Below are 17,099 nucleotides of genomic sequence, written 5' to 3' on the forward strand. Positions count from 1 at the left end.
TTCCTGATTTTTGAATCATCATACATAATTTCTCTCTCCTCAATTTTCTCTCTCCTCTTTTTTTTTTCTCTTTGTTTTCATTGAATGCGTTTATCACCATTGTTGATTCCTCTGTTTTGATTGAATTTATTCATTACTGCTGTCCATCGCCATGAATTTAATTTCTGTACCTGAAGTTCTCGATAGTGCAGGTTAGATTTCTTATTTCAATTGCTAATTATCGCTAATTAGGTTTTTTGTTGTTAATGCTATTTATTGATTTTACATTTGCTATTGATTCTATTAATGTTTTCAAGTAATTGTTGATTCGAACTCATCGTATAATTATTAGGTTTAATTAGTTGTAATTTCATACAATTCAATTAGTTAATTGATGAACTGATTAAACGATTGATTAATTTTAATTAAGTTGCTGAAACTTGAGATTAGATTTTGATTTCTCATTGTATTTTATTAATTTGTGATGAATTTGGTCACTTGTTGATTAAACTATTGGTGCATTCGGTTTAAGTTTAATATGAACATAGCGTAATTGTAAGGTTTAATTAGTTGTAATTTTATATAATTCAATTGATTAATTGATGAACGGATCAAGATTATCAATTTTAAATAAGCTGTTTGCGATGAGATTTTTCTTTCTTATTGTATTTTTATTAATTTGTGATGATTTTGATCACTTATAGATCAAACTATTCATGAATTTTGTTTCATATGATTCTGAACATTCGGGTCATATGAAATCTGAGTTTGATTTTGATATTTAATTTTAATTGCTTAGTTTTTTGTTTTTTTTCCATTTCATTATTAATTAAATTGTTGAATTTGATGCTTTAATTTGCATTCATTATCAAAATTGTTATTAGCAGTATTATATTATGAACACTGTTTTCTTTTCTATGAACATCTAGGTTATTTTATTAAACCTTTCCGTTTTACATATTTCTCTGAGTATGTATGTTTTATAAAATGTGATTGTACAAGTAATTATGAACATCATTTTCATTTATTTGGACTTTGTTGTTTTATTTTTGAACTGTAGTAATGTTTATTATGAACTGTGTTTGTTTATTAAAGTTAGAACGTATGAAGTTGTTTATAAGGAAAGTGAAGTGTCTGAATTAAAGAGGAAATAAGTAAAAAGTGATAAGGAAGCATATGAAATGTATAATGATTATGCATTTAGGCATGGATTTAATATTAGGAAGGGGAAAGTTCGATATGTTGGTAATACAAGAGTTTAGAGAGGCAGAAGTTACTTATGTTCAAATGTTGGTTTGAAGGATACTTCCTCTAAGATCCCTAGGAAGTTTTCTAAGTTGGATTATAGTACATGTTGGAAGCTTATATTGATTTTATAATTGATGACAAAGGTGTTTGGACTGCTGTTAAACATAATATGGATCACAACCATGCTACGATACCTATTGAGAAGAGACATCTCCTTAGGTCTCAAAGGAAAATTCAAGGTTAGCATTTGAAGTTCATTAGTACTATGAAGGCTAGTGGGGTTAGGGTTACAAATTCTCTTCGTGCTTTGAGAAAAGAAGTCAGTGGAACTCCTAATCTATGCTTCACTGTTACTAATGTTTACAGTGCTTTAGCTACTGAAAAACTGGCAGATTAGAAGGTGGTGATTGTAATGCTTTGATCAAGTCTTTTGCTACAAGACAAGCTAAAGAAACTGACTTTTATTATGAGTTTGAGGTGGATGTAAATCATGCCCTTAGTAGTGTATTTTGGAGGGATGGAAGAATGCCAAGGGATTATGAAGCTTTTGGTGATTTGATGGTCTTTGATACCACCTATAGAATCAACAAGTATGGCATGATTTGTGCTCCTTTCGTTGGTATGAACCATCATTGCAACAATTTAATGTTTGGAATGGGTTTTGTCCTTGATGAGAAGACTAGATGTTTTGTATGGTTGTTTGAGGCTTTTATGAGATCTATGGGAGGATGTCGTCACCCCATATCCTTAACAACAGATCAAGCACCTTCAATTGCCGTAGCAATTAGAGAAATTTTTCCAAGCACTCGGCATCGTTTGTGCACTTGGCACCTTGGTGAGATTCAAAGATCAATATAGGAGCACTAAGAGTTTTGAAGGGGTTTCCAAAAGTTTTGAAGGGTGCAATCGTGTTTTTCCTTCTCAAAAACTCTAAGAGTTGACCTCTGCAAACTTGTTTCAGCTAGTTTAATTGTTTTATGCTCAAACTTCATCAATTCCCTTCTCAATATATATATATCATGCGGCAATCATTACCCTTTTGATGATTAAATATCAAATTAAATCAAATACCCATTTATTAACCAATTAGAGCCCATTATTACCTTACTCAAGTCATGTTATCTGGAAATTTAACCACGCTTCCGTGAGGTAATCACACTATCAATGTTTTGAAGCTGTTGTTTATAATTTGATTGTTATTAGAGTTGTTATGTTATAATTTGTTTATTGATTGTACTCTATATTATCTTGTGTAAATTTTATTTTGCTATTCGTATGATCAAGATTATATGTATATGATTAGTGTGAGGTATTATATGATTTAATTGTTGTATTATTTTATTGTATTATTGATTATATTAATTGCGTTAATTTTAGGGTTTTTAATGTTGTTGCTATAGAGAGTATTGTTCTATTGAGGTTTTAGGGTTACTAATATAATATTGGGTTGAGAATTGATTATATTTGCGTATTAAAATTATTTCCCTATAAGGGTTGAGATATTTTATGAATCAAATTGTTGTATTATTTGGGTACATGTACCATTGTTGAGATACTAAATATTAGCTTGTGAATGATTATGTGATCGATGTATGAGATCAAAAGGTTGAGAATTATTATTTTATTCTTTGTTTGAGGCTCGGCATTATAGACCTTAGTCCTTGGCATGTTGGTAAGGAGATGATAATCATGAGTTAAGAATGAGGTACAATCTTTATTATTAATTTTTCTATGGTCCCCTACAGTGGGATTTGGCCCTTATGTGGTCTGGTTCAAAGTGTTTTTTGGTTATTAAGAATATTCAAGTTTTTATACTTGTTGGTTTGTTATTCGAATTACCCATGTCCAAGGCTAGGTATAGAACAAAGAGCATGACACACTTACGGGTTATATGAGTTAATTGAGTAATGGTTCGTATTATTATTCGAGGTTTATTTGACAAAGGTTATTTTCAGAGTTGGAGTTCTTTTACTCTTGAGGTGTATATGTGTAATGTAGTTTCGAACTACATTGTTTAAGTGAGCTAATTATATTAATATTCTATTATTCTTTGTATTTTGATCTGTTGTGATTACTCAGCTTTTTGCTGACATGTGTGTTATTTTGTTGTGCTATTTGTGTTTGCGGCCATGTCTTTTTCTTATGGTGGCCCTGCGACGATCGATTTTGGAATTTGTCCTTAATGGTGAGTAGTCAAGATTTTCTAAGCAGATTAATCAAGTGATCGTAGCTAAAGGAACTCAAGTGTTTCGATTAGTCTGTTATAACAAGTTTGTAAAGCTGTATAAATAGCTCACTTAGATTTATTGGGTTGTATTGTTGGGATTTTATAAGCCTTAACACTTGATAGGATGTCGAGTGTGGCGGTGATACCTCTGATTAGGTGTATGCTTCCGCAATTTTATTTAAAGGTTGTTTATTTTTCCTTTAATTCTTGTTAATTATTAGTTAGTGAATCGAGGGTGCTACATTAAATCCTTTGTATGATATCAAAGAAAAATGGTGTCCGGTATATTCAAAGGATTATTTTTCGGGTGGAGTTTTGTCATCCCAAAGGAGTGTGACAACAAATCACTCAGTTTCCAATAATAGATTGAATAAAACACATGGTTTGTGTGACTTTTATAGTACTTTTCTTGATGTTATATCGGAGTAGAGGAGTAAAGAAAGTAAGCAAGATTTTCGTTTTTTTGAGGGGTAACTGTCATCTTGCAGTAGCTAATGTCAGTTTGCTCATTCACGCTAGGGAGATTTATACTGTTTCTGTGTATGTTGTTTTTTAGGACCAATTTGCAAAATGGATTTCATGTTGTCAAGAGCGGAAGCATGAAGATAATGAGACTATTTGTTATTATGTTTGGAGGCCAAATAAGGACGTCATAAGGCATGAAGTTACTTATGAGAAATTCACCTTCAACGTCAATTGTACTTGTAAGTATTGGAGTGAAATGGGGTTGTTACGTTGAAACTCTCTTTGTATGTACAACATTCATTGTGTTCAAAAGATTTCTGAACAGTACATAGTGAAGAGGTGGATAAGAAGGCTATGTGTAGCCATGTTGTTGATGAAGATAAATGTGAAGAGGTTAAAGTTGTTCCTTGTGCTGTTTGGAGAGTTTAAATGCTTAGGAAGTATGTTTAGTTAGTGACATCATGTCAAGATGACCTTGTAGCAAGAGCGGAAGTTGAGTATACTTTTAGTATGTTACGTGAAAAGGTGGAGAGTATTATGGGTCCAATTGACATTGAAGATGTTGAAATTGGTCAAGAAGCTAATGAAGAAGGTAATGAAGAAGGGTTTCCTATAAATAATCCAAAAATAGCTAGGAAAAAGGGTGAGAGAAACTGCAGGACAAAAAGTACAGTTGAGAAAGCGTGTAATAAAGCTAAGGGTTGGAAAACAAAAGTAGATAAATATAAAGATGAAGCTAGAGCTACTGTTAAAAAATTGGTTCAGGTAATTTGAACTTTTAATCTTTATTTATTCCTAAACTTTTTTTTTAAAATTTATTTATAACTGAACATGTAAGGATTTTATTTAATTTTGCAGATTTTAGATGATGATGGTGATCCTTTGATTTATATCCAACAAAAGAAGATTCAAATCTCTCTGTGCTTCCAAAGAAAAAGAATGTTCAAAACAAAAATAGTAAAGCTTCAACCAATGCTTCTCAGTCATCTTCAGCAAATGTAAGTATTTTTATTGAACATTCTTCTGAATTTTATTTACTTTATTTTGAATATTATTTATTAACTTTTGAACTTTTGTTAATTTTTTAGGTTTTTGATGGTCAAGCATCAAATAATTTTGCAGGAATTAATTCTTCTCATCCATCCTCATCAAATGTAATTATTTTAATGAGTATATATTGATTACTTATTTTAACATTTTTTCAATGATGGGTTTTGATCTTTAGTGATTAAATTTTGGACATTTGTTATTATTGTAGATTTTTGGTGGCCAAGTTTCAAATACCTTTCCAACAACTAATGCTCATCCTTCCTCTGTAAATTTAATTTCGTTTCTCAATATTTTTTAGTTTTTTTTTAATTTATTAATTTATATTTTACATTTTCATCATTTTTTTTTGTAGGTGAGTGGTTCTCAAGCTAAAAATAAAAAAGCTTCATCAAGTGTTACTCAACCACCTTTATCAAATGTAATTATTTTATTCAATTTTTGTAAGTTTTTCTTGAACTGAATTACATAAATTCTGAACTATTGTTAATTTTGTGTAGGTTTTTTGGTGGTCAAGCTTCAACTAATTTTCCAGCAACTGTTGCTCAGCTATATTTTTTTTACTAAAGATGCTCAAGTTTATTCTGAACTTCGTATACTAAAATCTGAATGCTTATTATTTCTTTGTAGGCTTTTGATGGTAGGGGTAAGAACTTGTTTGGGGTATTTTTACCCTAAACACTTGGACCAATGAGGGCCTGCCACGTGTCAAAGGCTGGCAAGTCACCTCTGACCAATCCCCAGCTGACACGTGGCACTCCCAGATCAATTCTCAGAATTGCGGCCTTCAAGGGCCCAATTCCCCAAATCCGCACTTTTGCGGCGCAGCCCACCTGCCCTAGGTCAGACTGACCTAGTAGAGGGCACTTTTTCCCATGACCCTATAAATAGGGAGATATTCCCTCATTTTGGGGACAATTGACAATCATTTATTACATCCATTTTCTCTCACATCAGAGAATATTTGAGCTTGGAATCCAAGCAGATCCCCACCTTAAATTCCGCACTTTTTATCCTTCTTCAAGTTACTAACTTGACTGTTGGAGGCGGAGCTCCACCCAACCGGAGTCTCCGTTGATTTTGCAGGTACGGAGCCAGCCGGACCAGTCTTCGAGTTGTAACTCTCCCGAGGGACAAAAACACCCAAAACAGAACTGGTTCTCAAGCTAAAAAAAAGGAAAGTATATAAAGTGAATCATAATAAAGGCTTTTGATATGAGACTAGTAAATGGTTTCAAATAAGTATGGACATTCTCTTTTTCAATTCTGAATGTTTGTGTTTTTATTTTTAACTTTTTTTTTTGGTCGTTCTTTTAATTTTTGTGTTTTTAGTATTTTGATGCTGGTCGTAATGCAAGGAATGAAGGGTCTCATGCTTCTGGATCTTCTAAAGTTTCAAATTATGATGAAATGTTATCAATGTTTGACAAGACAAGTAATTCATAGGTTTTCTATTTTGGTTAAATATGTAATAATATACAGATTCTTATTATTTTTCAATATATAAGCCTATTTTTTTCGTTATCTTTAAATTTATTATTATTATTTTTTAAGTTTTATTAATCAACAAAAAGATTGACTAAATATCTTATAAAATGAACAACTACACTTCAATATTTGAACATAAGCTAAATGTCAACGATTAATACAAATATAACTTATAATGACAATCTCAAATTTAACAACATTTGTCTTTCAAACTAAAAATTCAAACACATTTAAATTAATTCACAGTTTCTTGCAATGTCATAAAATCTAATCATTAATTCTCCTCAATCCTTCTTCTTGCTGCCATTTTCACTCTGTACCCTTCTCTATTGGTGGGGCATAGAATTATTTCTGAACAATATTGCACCCTAAGCTTCCGGATTTGATCAATTTGGCATGTAAAGAAAACAATAAACATATTTATAATTATGAACAATTTATCAAAGGTTTTGAACATATAAAGAAAACAAATGAACATACTTATAATTATGAATACTATTGTTAAAAACTTACATCATTAGCTTTCAAGTCACAATTCCACTTTACCAAAGGTTCTGTAGTGTGTGCCTCCATATTTTTCATCAAGTAGACACCACAATTTTTATGATCCCAATTGCTTCTCCATTTCATCTTGGTCAAATCAGTTTTGAAACTTTTGACTCTAGCAACTCATTTTCGCTATAATCTTTAGTTTGTTGAAAATATGCAAAAGCTTCAAGCTAAAATATAAAATTAATTACTATTTGAATAACATAACTCAATTTATTGAACATAGACCAACAAATAATTGAACAAAGCAAATTTAGTAATTTACCATTTTTTCTGGAGTATCTTCATATTTGGTAGTTGCTTTCACATTCATTGGAAGCTTTCTGTTATCAATCAAGTCAATTGTGCGATGCCATTGTACATGTTGATACACATAAAATATAAGTGCTTGAATGCAGCCATTAGAAATAAGAATTCCCTATTTCTTTTTTTTTTTTTTTTTTTTTTTTTTTTTGTGTGTTTTGAATGCCACTTGTAGATACCTGATTGTGTCTCCCCAAAAACCAAACCCAGTGATGAATATCTTTCACGTCATTGATTGTCGAACAAGGTGAAATGTGAAAGAGTCTCGTGATGCACTTATTTTTAGTAAACGTACTTCTTTCTGTTTTCCAAAATATTTCTTTTCGTACCCTATTCATGAAAATGTCCATTCTAGTTTAAGTTTGGTCCATGATATGGGTCTAATAATAGCGTAGTTGGATGGGGCTTGAAAAAAGCTTTCCAACGATATATTATAAGCCCAATTCCGATGAATAATGAGGAAGTTTTGGCCAAAATACTAAAGTGGGCCTAAACCGGATTTTACCTACGACCCAATGATAATGTGGAGGGTCCAAAGGTTTAATCCCATTCCTAAACTAATTAGGATTAATTAGAAGCTTGTATGAGTTTCTAAAAGATCTTAATTATCCTTTTTGAAAAGATAAGATCAAAGAGTTTGAAATTGAATAAAACTCCTCTTTTTAAGAGTTCTTGTTCTGTGCGAAATGGAATATGTTCAAATATTATTTTCGTGCCTCATAATTTTTATCCAAATCTTAGATGGTTTGATAGCTCTTAAAATATTCCCTACAGTTTTTGGCGACTCCGATAGGGAGGATTTCTATTTTAATTCCTAAAATTTATTTTGGCAATAAATTAGAATGAGTGGATGAGACTCAAAACGTTCTAAGTATTCATGTGCATAATTTTGATTAACATTGTGGCATATGCATAAAAAGGTCCGCATTGGATAGACCATCCGTAATGCGTCAAAAACATAGGCTTTTTACACATAGGAAATTTGGGAAATATCATTCACAACACTAGAATCGAAAAAACGCTGCGAAAATCGGAAAATTCTAAGAACACAGAAAACTGCTAAGGCTTGTAGGAACCGTTGCTGAGAGAACAGAGCCCATCCCAGTGCGATGGCTCTGTCGCGACGCAATGGCAACATCGCGACGCGACAGGGCCATCTCCTCCCGATGGTCCCTTTTTTCTCGCGCCATGTTCTTCCAATACCGAGCTAGGCGTCTGCCTTCTTGCTTTGACCGGTTCTAGTACTGTTTGGCCGATTTTACTTCCTGATTGAGTTTTTCCCTCTTTTTCGAAACCCATATGTGTTCTACAGATGGCCATAACCCTCTGGGAATTCATGCTCCATCTACCCAATCGAACGCTCATTGCAATGAAGGGTACATCCAAGTTTGTGAATTCACCAAACCATGGAAACAAGTTTAACTTATGGGGTCCCATCCATACTTGCCAACCCTTCCAAAGGTAAGGCTTCTGCGCGATGCATCCGGACTCATAACCATGGACCCTCTTTTGACTACCCTTATCCTCGAACTTTAGAGAACTAGAGCCATGGTTAGGTTGCAAACTCATTGCATCATATTGTGCTTATTTGACTACTTGTGCATTATTTACTTGTGCATATTTATAGGTGATTAAACTAGCCGTTGGTTTGACTTGTGATTATAAATATGCTTAAATAAACTAACCAATGACTAAAGGACTTTGCTTAATTAATTGATTAATTAATTTGAGCTAATAAATATGTCTAAAATGGAGTCATAGTTCCTTTGAGTCAACTCGGATTTTTATTCCCGTATACTGCACAAGCGTCAACTTGTTTTTGTCATAACCGGAGTTCTAGAAATAATTACGAGTCATAAAAACTATGGATCTTTAGCCCCGAGTTTTATCTTTCATTGGGCGTTGTTTTCATCCAATTCGGAGTCACAGATAAAAAGTTATGACTGAAATACCACAGCCTATCCAGTTTAGTGTATATAGATGAAGTCTTAACTTAGTCTTTGTACGAGTCTAATCATATGTCTAGTCACATGGTCATGACACGAGTCTTGAACATATCACTTTCACTCACTAGTCTTAGCACACACTTTGTACATACTCTTTCACACCGTGACCATGTCTTAGGTCCATGCATGAGTCGTTCTTTCCGTCATTTGAGTTGAGGGTCCACTCTATTCCTAATTTTTCCATATCTCTCCATCTACATCATCTTTCCACTCTCTACATGCTTTCTCCATGCATATCACTCCCCACATTCTTCCATGATCTCTTCCCATCTGTTGCATGTTGAATTGAGTTTAGATTAAAATAATTAATAATAAACATCCATGACTTCCCTTTCCACACCACTTGGTCAAGGAGAGAAGGACGGTTAATCAAAGACAACACCTTCGTTCAAGTTCTACTCTTTGATAAGCCCATCAGACACAGGAAAAAGTTCGTACTAATGGCTACCCAATAGGATATTGATGAATTGAAACAAAACATGACTAACTTGACCGAGATGTTCAAAACTCTCGCTCTTCAAGTTAACGACCCTAGGAAGCAACAATAGCTTGAGCGTATGGAAGAAAGCTTGAGTAAAATTTCCAATGACTATAAATTTCAGGGAATTAGCTCACAAGGGGTCTTAGTGGACAAAGAATTTCTTCCGCAGAAGTTCAACGCCAATGACATCCCTAGATTCAGGTTGATAGATACAAGTGCAACATTCAGGTTGAAACTGACCATAGGGAACTTGAGATGCTTCCTCTAGGATGGTAGAGGTTCCTACTAAAAAGGAGTCCGTAAGAATGTTCATCAAGAATCTCCAAGAGAAGTATTCAAAGAATTTAAAATACCAACACAACCTGAATATTTTCAAGGCCGTCTATAACATAGGCATTAACATTGAAGATGAACTTGGAAAACAAAAAGCTACTAACCATAGTAACAACAGTGGCTGGAAAGGAAAGAAGAACGACAATCCTTCTTCTTCCGAAAACACCTACTCTAGTAACAATGTTAGTACCTTTGACCTCAATGAAGTCTTAGCCATGGATAATCAAGGACCTAAAAAGCAACTAAGGAAAGAGTTCACCCTTATTGGGATGAGCTATGATACTGCTTTCGTTCGACTCCATGCCAAGGGACTCATTACTCCCATTGGACCTATTCAAGATCCCGCACCTGAAAAGAGGTTGCCTAGTTGGAACCCAAACGCACACAACAAGTATCATCAAGGTAGGGGTCATAATACTGAGAGCTGTTGGAAGCTAAAAGAGGCCATCCAATACTTGATTGATAATAACAAGCTTCCCATACCTCCAGCTGGCAAGAAGACCGAGTGATGATAAAACACAAGACATAAGGCGGGGTTCAACGACAAGATGTCATGACCTTTTTATCTTTTTTTTATTCCTCCTTTCCCCAATAAGTCTAGCATAGGCACCTTTTATTTTTCCTTAGATTTATTTTGTAGGTTTTTCTTTTTTCCTTTTAATAAAATGAGCATTTCTTTCCTTGCATATGATCATTGCATTGCATCGAAAAAAAAAAAATTGCCGGACTAAGCACAAGGTATACTAATGATTCAAGGCACCTCTTATAGCCTATTGTATCATCTTTCACCCTTAAAAAATACAATCCTTTCTTGATAAACACTTTGAGCCTCGTCTAACGAAAGACCTTTCTTTTTTCAACAACATCCACCTAACCTTGGGATGGGATGGTGTGCAACTTATGCAAGTTCTAAATACAAAAGCTTGAGTGATTTTACCAAATTTCAAAAGTTTAAGTAGCAATAAAAGTGTGAAAAAGGGCAAGTGTTCCAATGTCATTGATATAAATATATCTTTGATAAGAACACGTCTCAGATTGCGTCTCTTATCGAGTGCTCGGTACCGTGCCTGAGAAACATGAATGCCAAGTGAGTGATAGACCGCATGATCGGGATTGCCCACGCTTATAAAAAAAAAGATTCAAATATGAAAAATTAAAAAGAAAAAAAGAGAGAGAGAGCAAAAAGTAAACAAAAGAGCTGAGAGTTAAAAAGTGAGAAAAACTCAAGCATAAAAAAACAAAGATTTCAAAAGCAAGGTTGCACACCTTGGGGGCTATCTAGGGTCTTGAGTCTTTATCCCCTTCTTTCTCAACCTTTAGCCTAACCACGTTACAACCCTCCAAAGACCTCTTTGAGGTGTACACACACTTGTGCGAGGTTCGGCTAGAGCTATGTTCGGTCTGATTCCTAACGGATACGTAGGCAACCTCACATTGGGGTGCGGACGTAATAATCATGCATTCATACATTCACATACATATTCACGCATAATCATATCAAGGGATCTCCAATGCTCATCCCTATCCATTTAGAGCTAGACTCGGGGGCTTGATCCCTACATCATTAGCTTACCTAGCCTAAGAGTCACCACTATTTGACTCTTTTCAAAATATTTTTCCATACACTTATCCTTTGCGGCCTAACTTTAGTGTCACTTTCACATACATCACAGATACATGACCAAATAATACTTCCCTTTAGGAACCCTTTGTCATGAAATCTTAATACAACGTTGAAGCACGCCTTGTCATATCAAGATCACTCATCATCATAATCATCATTGCATCACAAAGTATGAAGTACTTAGCCTCCGTGCCTAAGTTACCTAAATACTTTCATCATCAAGTCAACAATTGAGATAGCCTAGGATGTTACAATCCTTGCACCATGAGATATAACATCAGCACATACATTTGACTAAGCTCATTCAACATGCACTGCAAACACTCATTTCGATTCTTTTTCGCGTCTTTCTTTTTCGGGAGAAAGTCGGTACCCTCCACAAAAATGACGAAATTTTTTTGCTTTTCTGCATTTTGAGTCAAGCACATGACAATACAATGCACACACGAGTCATGTACATTAAGTCATGTCGTTTCATATCACATCGAGTGGAGTCTTGCACCTTGAGTCATGTTGAGTCGTAAATGTCAAAATACATTAAGTCAAGTTTACACAATAAGTTGAATAGCGCCAAGCCTTAGGAAAAACATGAGCAAAGTCCTATAGTCCAAAATATAGATGCAGGTACGCTAAGTCCAAAGTTGAGTGAGTAGACAAAGCTCTAAGTTAAGTTGAAGCGGTTTGCAATATAAACCTCACAGCACGATGCACCCCAATGCAGCACAATGCACCTTGGCGCAGCACGATGCTTCCTAATGCAACATGAGGCTCCCTGACGCAGCGCGATACACTATGACGCAGTGTAATAGACCTGTCGCTGCGCGATAGACCTGTCGTTGTGCGATGGCTCTGATTTTCCCGCTGATATGTTTATTTTATATAGTGATTTACCCCCGTCCCTTAGTCATAATTAGGAGTATTTTTGGCTCTTTAGAGCCACTTTTATTCTAATATGTGCTTTCTAGTGTTTTTGTAGTTTTGGTAGCGTTTTGTAGGAAATTGCATATTTGGAGCATTTTCCTGGGATATTTGGAGCAACTACGAGCATTGGAGGAGCACGACCATCTTTCATAGCCTAAGGCCGGTTAGAGTTATCAAACCGGTGATTAAGGGCTCGACATAAGAGAAGCCGAGGCATTGGACCGAGTATTAAAGCCCCAAAGAGGAAATCCGGATTGGGCTAAGTATCGAAGCCCAATCAAAGTCCAACTAGCCTTGTACGCTCGGATGCGGCTTCGCCCGAAGGCGTGCCCAGCTAGGCGGGGCGGATGATCAAGAAGCAGCCCTTCGCCCTGTCTCGCGCCCGGCCAAGCGCGAGAGATGCACAATGAAGAAAATAAGGCGGGCCCGACCGGGCGCGTGTCTTGGAGCAAGGATTTCGACGTTTTCTTACTTAGATTTTAATTAGGATTTTTATGTTTGTATAAATTCGTTTTAGTTGTTTTGATACGATGATCTCTCTTTTGATTAGTTTAATTTTCTCTTAAGCTTAAACTTCTCTCTTGTTTCTCTCTCTACAACTCTTGGTTTAATTCAATTCATTATTACCGTTAACTTTGGTAACAATTTCTTCCCTTTTTATTTCAGTAATTTATTTACTTTTATTCATCATGTTTTGCTTAATTGCTTTGATTAGTTTAGATTTAATTATGTGTGAGTAGATTGTTTTCTAGGGTTGTGGGGATCCATAAATAATATGAAGGGGTAATTTATTATTGTTGATTGTCAAGACTTGATTAATTTCATATTGATTTATTTAATGCTATGCAATAGATTAGGCCTGGTTTAATTGTATGAGTTTTGCAATATTGATTCGAGATCCGACAGATGAGAATTGATGTTTAGGCTTAGTTTCAATAGGCAGGTTAATTTATAAATGGTTAAGTCAAGATTCGAAAGATGCGATTTAATACAGATAGATTAATTCTGTAATTGTAATACGTAGCGAAAGCCCTATATGATCTGATTAATTAATGCATTGATGATTGATTATTGTGTTTTACCCTGGAATATTATTTATTGGTGAACCTATACCCTAGGCTTTTATTATTTGATTTTCTCTTAAAAATTTAATCTTCGTAGTTTAGTTCTTTTCATAACAATAAATTGGTTACCTAATAATTTAGATTATTTAATTTAATTAGGAATAAATTGACTCGTTTCCCTGTGGTTCAACCCTACTTCCCTATCTGCTTTAGTTAGAGGATTTAGGAATTACTTTTGATAAGGTGATACGACTTTAGCCTGTCAAAATTTGGCGCCGTTGCTAGGGAAACGGTTTTATTTTTATTTCTGATTGTTTTTGTAGTCTAGATTATTCCCTCTAGTCTCAGAGAACGCAAGTTCTTTGAGACAAATTTCTCATATTTGTTTGTTCAGTTCTGTGTTTATGCCTAGGGGTTCTAGATCAGGTTACATTCCATTTGATCCTGAAATCGAATGATCTTTTCATAGATAGAAGAATCTTTACAGACAGGTACGAGACACTTTCGAAGGTAATCCACCTTTGGAACCCCAATCTGATTCTAGCGATTTGGAAGCTTCTTCAGAACCTGAATCAGAGATGACGGCACCACCTCCTCCTCCACCTCGCAAGCTTAGCGATTATTCGCAGCCGTCCCTGACTGATTTTCCACATCTTACTCCTACACCGGCTCTTGATGGAGTGTAATTCAAGATCAAGCCCCAATTTATCACGATGATCGAAAGAAAGCAATTTAGTAGAGCTAAGGGTGAAGATCTTAATCTTCACATTGCAGATTTCTGTCAGTATTGCAATATTATTAGGCAAGTTGGGATCACGCAAGACTAAATAAGGGAGATTCTTTTTTCGTTTTCTTTATGTGGTAAAGCTAAATTGTGGTATAATGGATTGAATAGAATTGCACTTGGTATTACTGACTGGGAAACTCATGCTTTGAATTTCTATAATAAATATTACCCTGCAGAAAGAACAACTTTACTAAGGAGTGCAATTGAAAACTTTGCCCAAGAGCCAGATGAAACTCTATATGAGGCTTGGGAAAGGTTCAAAGATCTGGAGAGAGAGTGCCCCCATCATAATTTAGCACAGTGGCAGTTAATCCAAGCCTTTTACAATGGGATTGGAAATTCATCCAGAACAATTTTAGATTCTGCAGCTAATGGTCTATTTATAAATCTAAATGTAGATGATGCATGTCAGGTTGTCGAAGAGATAGCAATCCATAATTCCCAATACGGGAATCCTAAAGGTTTTACAAATAAAGGCAAACATAATGTCGATTCAGTATCCTTTTTTCAAGATCAATTAACTTCTATTTGCCAAAAATTAGATATTCTTAGTACCGCTATTCCTACTTGCATAGCTAATGTTTATGTTGTTAATAATTCTAACAAAGCTTTTTGTGAAAATTGTGGAATTGTAGGACATTGGGAGCAAGATTGTAGGAGTTCCATGGATCAAGTTAATGCCTTCCAAACCTTTAGGCAAAATAACCCATACTCCAACACTTATAATCTTGGCCTCCGGAACCACCCATATCTTTCCTACCGGAGTACCAATGTGCAAAATCCTCCACCTCCACAACAACCACAACAACAACCACCACCACAACAGAAACATTACCATCCTAACTCTGGTCAGAAAACCCAATAACAACCCTCTTCATCTTCTGACCCTGCTTTGTCAGAAATGTTGGGTTTTGATGAGTCCGACTCACAGCGGAAATAAAACCTGAGCCCAAGAACAAACTCATAATTAATATAACAAAATGCATAAATAACAAGAATGGAGAAAAGACTAAATTACCCCTTATAGCATGCTTCGCTCACCCGGATGGAGCTCTTACTTGAGAAAAGCCGAGCCTCACAAATGGCAAGGACCTCCAACGAAGTCCACCCACAACTCGACCCGACCGGTCTACTACTTGGAGGTTAGCCAAGTCCGACCAAAAAGACTACCCGAGTAATTAATGAGCTTATAGGTTTTCTCTCATGCGGAGATGCCTAATTGAGCTCTTACTCAAGTGAGTTTTCCCATATTCCAAGTTGGGTATTTATAGGGAACTCAAGTGAGAAATCCACTCTCCCATCAATGTGGGAGGGTTGGTAAAATCAATTTTCTCCTTTTATTTTTAAATCAAAAACAAAAGAAAATAATCAACAATTAATTAATCAACAAGTGGCACATTTAGAGGAGAGGTTAGGTAAGGACCATAAGGGAAAGGGGGGGGGGGACCAAACTTGTCCCAAGGCTTGAGGAAAACCAGCCCTTGTGCTCCACTTTCCCCAATTAGTAGATGCCACGAGGCAGGCTAAGCCAAGAACCCAAGCAGCCCCTAACTGGTGCTTGGCGTGCGGCTGGCTTGCTGCTAGCGTGGCTGGTGCAGCACCATGCGCGCCATGATGATGCTAGTTGCTATGGGCTGGCGCGCCATGCGTGCTGGCCTTGCTGCTAGCTGCTGCGGCATGGCTGCTTGGTAGCATGCCATGCACGCAATGCTGCTAGGTGGCTGTGGCTGCCATGCACATGCTAGCATGGCTTGCTAGCCATGTGCTGGCAGCCTTGCTAGTGATTGGGCGCTAGCACACACCAGCCAACCTAGGCTCGGCTTGGTGCACTTGCTAGCCATCTTAGCTATAACAAATGCCTCTAGCACTCGGTTTGCTCGCGGCATTCCGATGCTAGGGTATTTCGGTAAATTGTTGATTAATTAGTGATTTTACCTTCTCGCCTTTAATTAATTCAACTCGACTTGCGACGCTCGGTTTTGACGCTCCTAGCTCGATTTCCGACGTCTAAATATTAATTACTCGAGCGACTCATTAATTCCTTTCGAATTAATTCGTCGTGTTGGATCGTTAGTTGCTTGGGTGTGACCCGAAGGGTTCAGTCAAGTTGAAGCTGTAATATTAATTATGCATTAATATTACTGATTGGAAGCGGCCTCCACCTAAGCATTCTGATCACTTGAACTTACTGAATAAAAAGCTTTTCAATAGCTCCGAACCCTCTATTGGAATAATATACTTGTTCGAAGGACACCATTCCTATCAATCTCCCACTTATCCTTCCGTTTTTAGTGTATAGCCTTTTTCCTATGTCACTTAATGTTTCTTCATGAACTATAATGTGAGATTATTCGTCATCCTTTACATCAAGAAGTGTTTCTCGAAATCTGAGTTTGACCGTAAATAAACAGATGATTTCTAAAATCCATCCTAGCACGGCCATGCATTTTCGCAGTCTCGCTCTTCGAGAGGCCTTGTAAACAACAAAGACATGTTCCCTATTATCAGTAGGGGGACATTCCCAATCTTGTAATGTAAGCTTCTCTTACTAAGAGGACCTAGCCGCCTGAGTGTTGC

The 17,099-nt window shown here is 35.9% G+C and overlaps 1 non-coding gene across 1 annotated transcript; it reads right to left on the minus strand.

The window, feature by feature from the left end:
• Nucleotides 1-14,709: 14,709 nt before the first annotated feature.
• Nucleotides 14,710-14,816, minus strand: LOC145569717 (small nucleolar RNA R71). Its single transcript, XR_014096263.1, has one exon. It is a non-coding gene; the product is annotated as a small nucleolar RNA R71 (small nucleolar RNA).
• Between the last annotated feature and the right edge of the window lie 2,283 nt (nucleotides 14,817-17,099).

The sequence above is a fragment of the Chenopodium album genome, chromosome 11 (assembly GCF_948465745.1).
Source record: "Chenopodium album chromosome 11, dcCheAlbu1.1, whole genome shotgun sequence".
Classification (NCBI taxonomy): Eukaryota; Viridiplantae; Streptophyta; class Magnoliopsida; order Caryophyllales; family Amaranthaceae; genus Chenopodium; species Chenopodium album.